At 43.5% G+C, this 10,717-nt stretch overlaps 1 pseudogene; it reads right to left on the bottom strand.

Annotated features, from left to right (window-relative positions):
• Positions 1-7,714: 7,714 nt before the first annotated feature.
• Positions 7,715-8,799, bottom strand: LOC116896791 (annotated as a pseudogene).
• Positions 8,800-10,717: the final 1,918 nt, after the last annotated feature.

The following is a 10,717-nucleotide window of genomic DNA, read 5'->3' as shown; positions in this document are numbered from 1 at the left end:
AATCTGGATGAAATGGGCAATTTTCTAGACAGATACCATGAACAAAAGTTAAATCAGGAACAAATAAACCACCTAAATGTCCCAAATTCTCATAAAGGAACAGAAACAATTATTAAAAGTATCCCAACCCCAAAGAGTCTAGGACCAGAAGGGTTTAGTGCAGAATTCTATCAAACCTCCATAAAAGACCTTATACCAATACTCTCCAAAATATTTGACAAAATAGAAACAGAAGTACCACTACCTAATTCTTTCTTATGAAGCCACAATTTTACTTATACCTAAATGACACAAAGACCCAACAATGAAAGAGAACTTTAGACCGATTTCCCTTATGAATATCAATGCAAAAGTATTCAATAAAATTCTTATAAACTGAACCCAAGAGCACATCAAAATGAACATTCACCTTGGTCAGGTAGGCTTCATACAAGGATGTAGGGATGGTTTAATATTTGGAAATCCATCAAAGTAATCAACTATACTAACAAACAGGAAAGAAAAAAAAACCACATTATCCACTCATTTGAAGGTGAGAAAGCATTTGACAAAGCTCAACACCCATTCATGTGAAAAGTCTTAGAAAGATCAGGAATTCAAGGACCATACTTAAAAATAGTAAAGCAATATACAGAAAACCAGTAGCCAACATCAAACTAAACAGAGAGAAACTTTAAGCAATTCCACCAAAATCAGGAACTAGAAAAGGGTCCCCACTCTCTCTCAACCTATTCAAAATAGTACTTGAAGTACTAACAGTTAGACAAAGAAAGAGGTCAAAAGTATAAAAATTGGAAAGGAAAATGTCAAAATATAACTGTTTGCAGATGATATGATAACATACACAAGTGACCCCCAAAATTCCAGCAGAGAACTCCTACCACTCATAAACAACTTCAGCAATGTGGCTGGATATAAAATTAACTCAAACAAATCAGTAGCCAAAGGATAAACAGGCTGAGAAAGCAATTAGGGAAACAATACCCTTCCCAATAGTCTCAAATAATGTAAAATACTTTGGGGTGACATAAACATCAAGTGAAAAATCTGTATGACAAGAACTTCAAGTCTCTGAAGAAAGAAATTGAAGAAGATCTCAGAAGATGGAAAGATATCCCAGGGTCACGGATTGGCAGGATTAATATAGGAAAAATGGCCATCTTGCTGAAAGCAATCTACAGATTCCATGCAGTCCTCATCAAAATTCCAACTCAAATCTTCACGGAGTTAGAAAGACCAATTTGCAAGCTCAGATTAGGAAAAAACCCAGGATAGTGAAATCTATTCTCAACAATAAAAGAACTTCTGGTGGAATCACCATCCCTGATCTCAAGCTCTATTACAGAGAAATCCTCATAAAAACTGCATGGTATTGGTACAGAGCAGGGTGGCTATAACAATTAAGTACAAATGAAGTCCCGGAAAGGAGCCCATATACCGAGGGTCACTTGATCTTTGACAAAGGAGCTAAAACCATCCACTGTGGGGGAGAGACAGAATTTTCAACAAATTATTCTAGTTCATCTGGAGGTCAGCATGTAGAAGAATAAAAATTGACCCATTCTTATCTCCTTGTACAAATCCCATATTCAAGTATATCATAGACTTCCACATAAAGTCATATAAACAGACACTCATTGACAGTAATAGAAAACAATGTGGAGGCACTCAAGTGGCAGGTCCACTGCTGTCCAGACACTGCCAGGATCTGAAGGGACCAGATCAGAAGCTCCCTGCACTCAAATTCCGTGGGAGGGAGAACTAAACCTTCAGAGGTGCAGACATGCCTGGGAAGCCAGAAAAGACTACACTCTGCCCACATTTCTGACTCCAGAGGAAAACAGCTAATACCATCTGAGACCCTGGTGCATTGGGGCCCCGGGAAAAGGCAGCGCAGGCCCTCCTGGTTGCTACCTTCACTGAGAGCTCAAAAGCAGCGCCCGCAAGCAACTTCAGTTGCAGGACCACAGGTAAGACCAATTTTTTGCTCCAAGCAACCTACCTGGTGGACTCAGGACACACAGATGCAAAATTCCTCTGGGACTGGACACTTATGGATTATAGCTGGAGCCCTAACCTCACTGATCCCTGCCCAGAGTTTCCTGGTCCAAAACCCCTTGGGAGAGAGATCTCATCCAGGTGGACAATCCTGAAACTGCAGAGCGGGAGAGACCACCAACAGTGTCCACCCCTGCCCACATCCCTGGCCCAAGGGGAAACTGTATAAGGCCTCTGGGAACAGGAAGATAGGGGCACTCAAGCGGCAGGTCCCCTGCAGTCCAGACACCGCCCTGATCTGAAGGGCCCTGATCAAAACTCCCTACACACAAATCCCATGGGAGGGAGAGCTAAACCTTCAGAGGGGCAGACATGCCTGGGAAGCCAGAAGAGAGTACACTCTGCCCACATTTCTGACTCCAAAGGAAAACACCTAATGCCATCTGGGACCCCGGTGCACGGGGGTGGGGGGGCGGGAAAGAGCATCGCAGGCCCTCCTGGATGCAGCCCTCACAGAGAGTTCAAAAGCAGCCCCCCACCCTCCCCCCATGAGCAACTTCAGTCACAGGACCACAGGTAAGACCAACTTTTCTGCTCCAAGCGACCTGCCAGGTAGACTTAGGACACAGACCCACAGAAACAGTTGAGACCAGTAGACAGGAAAGACTACACGCCTGAAAGCGGAACCCTCTGTTCCCATAACTGGCTGAAAGAAAACAGGAAAACAGGTCTAAAGCACTCCTGACACAGGCCTATAGGACGGTCTAGCCACTGTCAGAAATAGCAGAACAAGGTAACACCAGAAACAACATGATGGCGAGAGGCAAGCACAGGAATTAATGTAATGGCATGATTAATATAGTAAAAATGGCCATTTTACCAAAAGCAATCTAGAGATTCAATGCAATCCCCATCAAAATACCAATCCAATTCTTCAGAGAGTTAGACAGAAAAATTTCCAAATTCATCTGGAATAACAAAAAACCCAGGATAGCTAAAACAATCCTCAACAATAAAAGGACTTCAGGGGGAATCACTATCCCTGAACTCAAGCAGTATTACAGAGCAATAGTGATAAAAACTGCATGGTATTGGCACAGAGACAGACAGATAGACCAATGGAACAGAATTGAAGACCCAGAAATGAACCCACACACCTATGGGCACTTGATTTTTGACAAAGGAGCCAAAACCATCAAATGGAAAAAAGATAGCATTTTCAGCAAATGGTGCTGGTTCAACTGGAGGTCAACATGTAGAAGAATGCAGATTGATCCATGCTTATCACCCTGTACAAAGCTTAAGTCCAAGTGGATCAAGGACATCCACATCAAACCAGATACACTCAAACTAATAGAAGAAAAAGTGGGGAAGCATCTTGAACACACGGGCACTGGAGAAATTTCCTGAACAAAACACCAATGGCTTTTGCTCTAAGATCAAGAATCAACAAATGGCATCTCATAAAACTGCAAAACTTCTGTAAGGCAAAGAACACTGTCTTAAGGACAAAATGCCAACCAACAGATTGGGAAAGATCTTTACCAATCCTACAACAGACAGAGGGCTTAAATCCAAAATATACAAAGAACTCAAGAAGTTAGACTGCAGGGAGACAAATAACCCTATTAAAAAATGGGGTTCAGAGGTAAACAAAGAATTCACAGCTGAGGAATGCCAAATGGCTGAGAAACACCTAAAGAAATGTTCAACATCTTTAGTCATCAGGGAAATGCAAATCAAAACAACCCTGATATTTCCCCTCACACCAGTGAGAATGGCTAAGATCAAAAACTCAGGTGACAGCAGATGCTGGCGAGTATGCAGAGAAAGAGGAACACTCCTCCATTGTTGGTGGGATTGCAGACTGGTACAACCATTCTGGAAATCAGTCTGGAGGTTCCTCAGAAAATTGGACATTGAACTGTCTGAGGATCCAGCTATACCTCTCTGGGGCATATACCCAAAAGATGCCCCAACATATAAAAAAGACACGTGCTCCACTATGTTCACAGCAGCCTTATTTATAATAGCCAGAAGCTGGAAAGAACCCAGATGCCCTTCAACAGAGGAATGGATACAGAAAATGTGGTACATCTACACAATGGAATATTACTCAGCTATCAAAAACAATGACTTTATGAAATTCGTAGGCAAATGGTTAGAACTGGAAAATATCATCCTGAGTGAGGTAACCCAATCACAGAAAAACCCACATGGTATGCACTCATTGATAAGTGGCTATTAGCCCAAATGCTTGAATTACCCTAGATGCCTAGAACAAATGAAACTCAAGACGGATGATCAAAATGTGAATGCTTCACTCCTTCTTTAAAAGGGGAACAAGAATACCCTTGGCAGGGAAGAGAGAGGCAAAGATTAAAACAGAGATAGAAGGAACACCCATTCAGAGCCTGCCCCACATGTGTCCCATAAATATACAGCCATCCAATTAGACAAGATGGATGAAGCAAAGAAGTGCAGGCTGACAGGAGCTGGATGTAGATCGCTCCTGAGAGACACAGCCAGAATACAGCAAATACAGAGGCGAATGCCAACAGTAAACCACTGAACTGAGAATGGGACCCCCGCTGAAGGAATCAGAGAAAGAACTCGAAGAGCTTGAAGGGGCTTGAGACCCCATATGAACAACAATGCCAACCAACCAGAGCTTCCGGGAACTAAGCCACTACCCAAAGGCTATACTTGGACTGACCCTGGAATCCAACTGCATAGGTAGCAATGAATAGCCTAGTAAGAGCACCAGTGGAAGGGGAAGCCCTTGGTCCTGCCAAGACTGAACACCCAGTGAATGTGATTGTTGGGGAGAGGGCGGTAATGGGGTGAGGATGGGGAGAGGAACACCCATAGAGAAGGGGAGGGGAAGGGTTAGGGGGATGTTAGCCTGGAAACCAGGAAGGGGAATAACAATTTAAATGTAAATAAGAAATACTCAAGTTAATAAAGAGAAAAAAATATACCATTAGTCATAAAACATTGTTAAGGAAGCTTTCTTTGAACCATGTGGGTTCAATTTCAGTGCACCTATGCTGACAGAAATCTAGAAAATATGAGTTGGGGGAATTAAACCAAAGCGAGAAACAGCATTGATTTCGGAAAGGAATGAAAAGTTGATAAGGAACAGATTTCAAAGATAACAGGTCCCAGAATGTGAATTCTATAAGTGAACACGGGCTGGAAACAGTGACAAAATCCTTGGAAGAGCCACTGTTTTGGGGTGTCCTAGGCAGATGGTCAGATGTGCGGCCTCATGAATAACTAAGGAGCTGTTGAGTAAAGTGACCAGAAAAGTTTTCTCAATCTTTCTCTTTCTCGTAAAGATTTTCGACCTCCTCTATTCCACCTTTCCAGGAGCGGCTGCTGTGTCACTGGCAATCCTTTTCAATCTTCAAGTGGCAAACTCTGTTTTCAGTCTCCTGCCCGGCTACATTGGTTCCTTCTAAATCCAAGCTACACAGGGCTCCTGTCTACAGCCTCCTCTTATGGCGTAGAAGCTGTGAGGCCAAACAACTTAAGGTTTTCCCAGCCCTTCCATGCTGTTGCTTTTTGACAGGACTCAGGTTGCACAAGAGGTGTGGATCACAAGCACATATCCAGCACTACACAGCTTACCCACATTTAACTAGGTACAAGTGGCCAGCAATGCACTATCTCAACAGTACCTTTTCCTAGCACCAAGGAGCACACTGACCCTCAAGTGCCTACCATGCAGTCACACCCCCCAACGTTTTTGCTTATGTCTAAACTATCTGAGAGTCTGAGTGTTAGGAGAGAGGAAAGGGTGGATATGAGCATAGGCTAGTCCAAGCTATGTTACATATCTTGTCAACAGAGACGCTCTGATGTTTGAGACCCAGACAGTATACTTGAGTGACTACATGGAAGAAAATCATACATAAGCAGCTACCTTTGCCTTTCCACAGGGCACACCTGGGTGACATGCACTGAGACAACAAACAGATGAGCACCAGCAGTGACATCACTATCTCTCTATACCTGGGAGAATAAGGCAGAGCTATACAGATCCCTAAAGACTAAAGCTGAAAAATTAAAATGAGCCACACAGCAGTACATAACGTGAGAAAAGACTAATTTCAACAGGTTCAGAGAGAGGATTCCAGGACAAGGCCATCTGGATCAGGTCTGAGTGAAAATAGTGCTTCATAAGAAGTTAGCAATGGTGTTTCCACAGGTCACTGGGACACCAGGGGGTGCCTCTTTGCTCCTCTCCTCTTCTCAGCTTTGCCTGGGAGTTAGTTTAGGAACCTATGTAGACCTGCTCTGCAGGCACTCTGTGGTGCTAACCTCAGATCCTTAGGCAGTAGCAGAGCTTCCACCAGAGAGTGTCTAAGGAGGACTGTAAAACGCTCATAGTCCCAGCACAGACCATTGAGGAGGTACAAGGAAAAAGAAACTTCGGTTTTCTTTGTTGGAAACTGGAGCGCTCCACTCCTGCAAGGGGTATTTATGAGTGACAACTAGTAGGTCCTGGATATAAACAACTTCGCTGTAAATCCAGCTGGAGGAACACTGGAGGAAGTTTCTGCTAGGTGCAGCTCTTGGAGCAAAGAGTCTCCATGTGGTACTCATTTGATCCAAGAATATTCTAAGATGAGCAGAGGTTGAGGAGAGTGTTTCAGAGATCCAAGTGTTTCCAGGTGCTTTTGCCTGTATGCTCTGTGAAAGTCTAAGCTCTGAATATGGCAATAAGCCACATGGATCAACAAAGTGGGTCAAGTGCAAGGTGCAAACATTTACAAAGTATCCTTTGCATAAACTGGGGGTGGTGCTGAGAGGCAGCTGCAGGGTGAGGGACTCACACACAGCAGAACTCAACCTGTACTGCTTTTGCACAAGACTGACTTATCCCACTCCTCTCTCCAATCACAGTAGCCCTCAAGGTGTCCCTTCCTTCACAGGAAGGATGAAGGAAAGAGATTCCCAAATAACTGGGCAACAGAATTTTCTGAGAAGATAAACACAGTAGAAAAACTGCATTTGATGTTCTGGGGCTGGGTTCCAACCCCATCAGTGTTTTCATGGACCCCATTGGACCCAACAAGAAACTCCTCAGGGAGTAAGAAAAGTTAGGTTCAGATTTCTTTCCCTCCCATAGCCATGCTGACACATAGGCCAGCAGGACTGTCAGGGAATCTGGAGCTAATTCAGCTTTGAGATTTTTTTTTAGGGAATTTAAAATTATGATAGTCTTCCCTAATTACCCATCAGCATGGCTCCCTGTTTGAAGGATCTGGAAAGCCACTTTGCTTCAGAACAGAAGGTAGGCACTAGTTTTCAGGAAGAAAGGCCAATGGGCATTCCATGCTTCCTCTTTCTGCCCACTCCTCAGGAGCAAAAAATTAGTTGTACTTACTATATTTGAAAGACTACTTTAAAAAATGATATAAATGACAATTTCCCTGTCAAGATTGCATGAGCATAAACAGTAAAGCAAAGTTCTGGGGTGGGAAGATGGATACAGAGCAGGCTTCTAAGGTGTGGGCAGCCTCTTTTGTGTAGCTGAGAATGTCTCAGGACAAGGGATGTTTTGGTTCCCCCATTCCCAGGTCCTCTTGCCCCATTTGTCTTTTCTTCGTAGATGTTCTTAGGTTTAGTGCTGGAATCACAAAATGGAATTTGACAGAGAGCTTCTTAAGGTGATAGGCAGTGGAAGAGAGGGCACAGGGATGAAACGTTAGTCTTCTTCATCCTCGATGATGTCGCAAGTCACAGCCTTGCACCTAGAGAGACTTGCTGGGAAGAAGGATGCGGAAGTCTTGCCAGAGAAGGGCCCCGGAATGGAGGCAGAGGGGGAGCGCTCATGTGTAGGGCTGCTGCTGGGACTCTGCTTGGGACTGATGGCCTGCATCATCCCACATTTTCCCTCTTTCAGCATGTGCTTCAGTGCTTCTTCTGGACCAAACATTTCCAGGAAACATCCAATGAACTCTTGGGACTTCTCCCACTTCTGCATGAGGTCTGTGCTCTTCCACCTTCTACACAAACTCTTTTGATTTTTCCTCCACATTTTCACTTTCTTCTTTACTTTATCAACTTGTTATTGCAAGTGATATTTCTTCTCGTTGATAAAGGTGACACTGTACTCCTTGACAGTGTAGCCCCTCTGTAGGTTCCGACTTGCATACACACCACAGTCACGGACAATGTGGATGATGATGTCTGATCTGGAGATATCTTCTGTACTCTGCGTGGGAGCAAACATGCCTGTGCCCTTGATGTGCTTATACACATTATCACTCCCTACAGAACAGCGGAAATCGGAAATCGTCGTGTGCAACGAAATCAATTCATTGCTTCGCCAGGAACTCAGGCGTCAGAGTCCAGGGGGCATTCCTCACCACCTCATCCATATAGTCGTAGTGCTGCACTGCGTTATAAAGCTCCTTTTTCTTCGTCACAGTGAAGCCCTTGAAGCTGTGCGTTAGCTCCCACAATTAGATATGTATTAGGGAAAAGGTTCTTTGCGTGCATCAGAGCCCGGGCATGACCAGAGTGAAATAAGTCAAATATCCTATCCACATAAACTCTCACAGGCTGCTCACAAGGAGTTCCCCTGCAGGCTTCTTCCACAATTACCCTGACATAGGACTTACTAAAGTCAACTTCAATTTCATCAGAAAAAGGAGCTGGCTGCAGTAAACCAACTGCACAGTGCTGCACTTTGGAAGGAATACCATCTTCCTCTGTCGCTCCATTAACGCCAGGTGTCTCTTTCCTCCTCTTCCTTGAATTGGCTTTACCTGAATTCTGTGCATCCATCTTCTTTTAACTCAACACCTCTAAGCTCAGGTCTCCGCGGATTCCTTCCCTGCGCCGCACCACCGACTAGCAAAGTCAAATACGTTCATGTCCTTTCTTAATACACTAGAAAGGAGAAATAAAGTACACAAGTCAAAGTCTACACTTTAGTATTTTTTCATGCAGATTTGTTCACATATGCGAGGGTACCTGGTTTGTCCAGTGGCTGTTCTTTAGAGAGATGAATCACTATAATATGTTTGCTAATCATTGACTGGAGTCCCAAAAAAGCTTTAGGAAATGTTATGCCCTATGTAACAGCAGAGTAAAATAAAATAAAACCACATTTTATAAAACATTATTTATGGCTTTGTGTCAGTTGCATATCTATATTTCAAGGAACAAATAAATTTTCTTCTTTTTGAAGTTTATTGATATTTTTCTTCCTGTAACATGTAGTGATGATACCCATATTTCTACACTGTGGAACACTTACAAACACACACACACACACACACACACACACACACACACACACACACACACACACACACACACACACACACACACAGAGGATAAAACCTGATTCCAGACAGACCTTACTCGCCCTCTGTTGGCTGTTTAAAGAATTGCACCTATCTTTCACAGGATAGTCTTTTTTTTTTTTTTTTTTTTTTTACTTTTCAAAGATTTATTTAACTCAATATTTTTTTTTGTATGGGTTTTTTCCCCGTTTTCTTTTCTCTACAATCCTTAAGTAAACTTAACACAGAGGCCAGAAGAGGATTTCAGGTTCTCAGGAACGGAGTCACAAACAGTTGTAAGTTGCTATGTGAGTGCTGACAACTGAACCCAGGACCTCTTGTCCTTTAACTATTGAGCTATAGCTATCCAGCCAAGAAAACAGCAATTTCTAAAATCCAACACTGCAATACAGTATAAAAGAAAGTGATGGGTTGGAGGTTTAGCTCAGTGGTAGAGTGCTTGCCTAGCATGCACAAGGCCCTGGGTTCGGTTCTCAGCTCCGGGGTGGGGGAGGGGGGAAAGAAAGTGATAATTATTTGGAATTTACACACCGAAGAAAATATTAAAAGTCCTTGATTCTTGTAATTAAACCACTGTTTCTATAAGAGCATGAACTTTGTATGCATGATAAAAGATCTGGAGTTCATAGCACTTGTTGGCCTACAGTCTGAGCAGAGTGTCTGAGGAGGCATTCCTGGAGGGACAGCATGTACAAAGCACAGTGCAAGTGTTTGGTATTCAGAATACCGGACACACTGGATTGGGAGATGTGCACACTGCCAGGACAATTTCTTTCACTTCACCTTTGATTTTGAATTAATGTTTGTCCACTGTGTATTCAGAATATTCTTTTTTTTATTAACTTGAATATTTCTTATATACATTTCGAGTGTTATTCCCTTTCCCGGTTTCCCGGCAAACATCCCCCCTCCCCTTCTTGATGGGTGTTCCCCTCCCCATCCTCCCCCCATTGCCGCCCTCCCCTCAACAATCACGTTCACTGGGGGTTCAGTCTTAGCAGGACCAAGGGCTTCCTCTTCCACTGGTGATCTTACTAGAATATTCATTGCTACCTATGAGGTCAGAGTCCAGGGTCAGTCCATGTATAGTCTTTAGGTAGTGGCTTATTCCCTGGAAGTTCTGGTTGCTTGGCATTGTTGTTCATAAGGGGTCTCGAGCTCCTTCAAGCTCTTCGAGTTCTTTCTCTGATTCCTTCAGCGGGGGTCCCATTCTCAGTTCAGTGGTTTACTATTGGCATTCGCCTCTGTATTTGCTGTATTCTGGCTGTGTCTCTCAGGAGCGATCTACATCCAGCTCCTGTCGGCCTGCACTTCTTTGCTTCATCCATCTTGTCTAATTGGATGGCTGTATATTTATGGAACACATGTGGGGCAGGCTCTGAATGGGTGTTCCT

The sequence above is a fragment of the Rattus rattus genome, chromosome 3, assembly GCF_011064425.1.
Source record: "Rattus rattus isolate New Zealand chromosome 3, Rrattus_CSIRO_v1, whole genome shotgun sequence".
NCBI lineage: Eukaryota > Metazoa > Chordata > Mammalia > Rodentia > Muridae > Rattus > Rattus rattus.
Note: the sequence above shows the minus strand (reverse complement) of the source record. Positions and strands in the feature narration are given on the sequence as shown.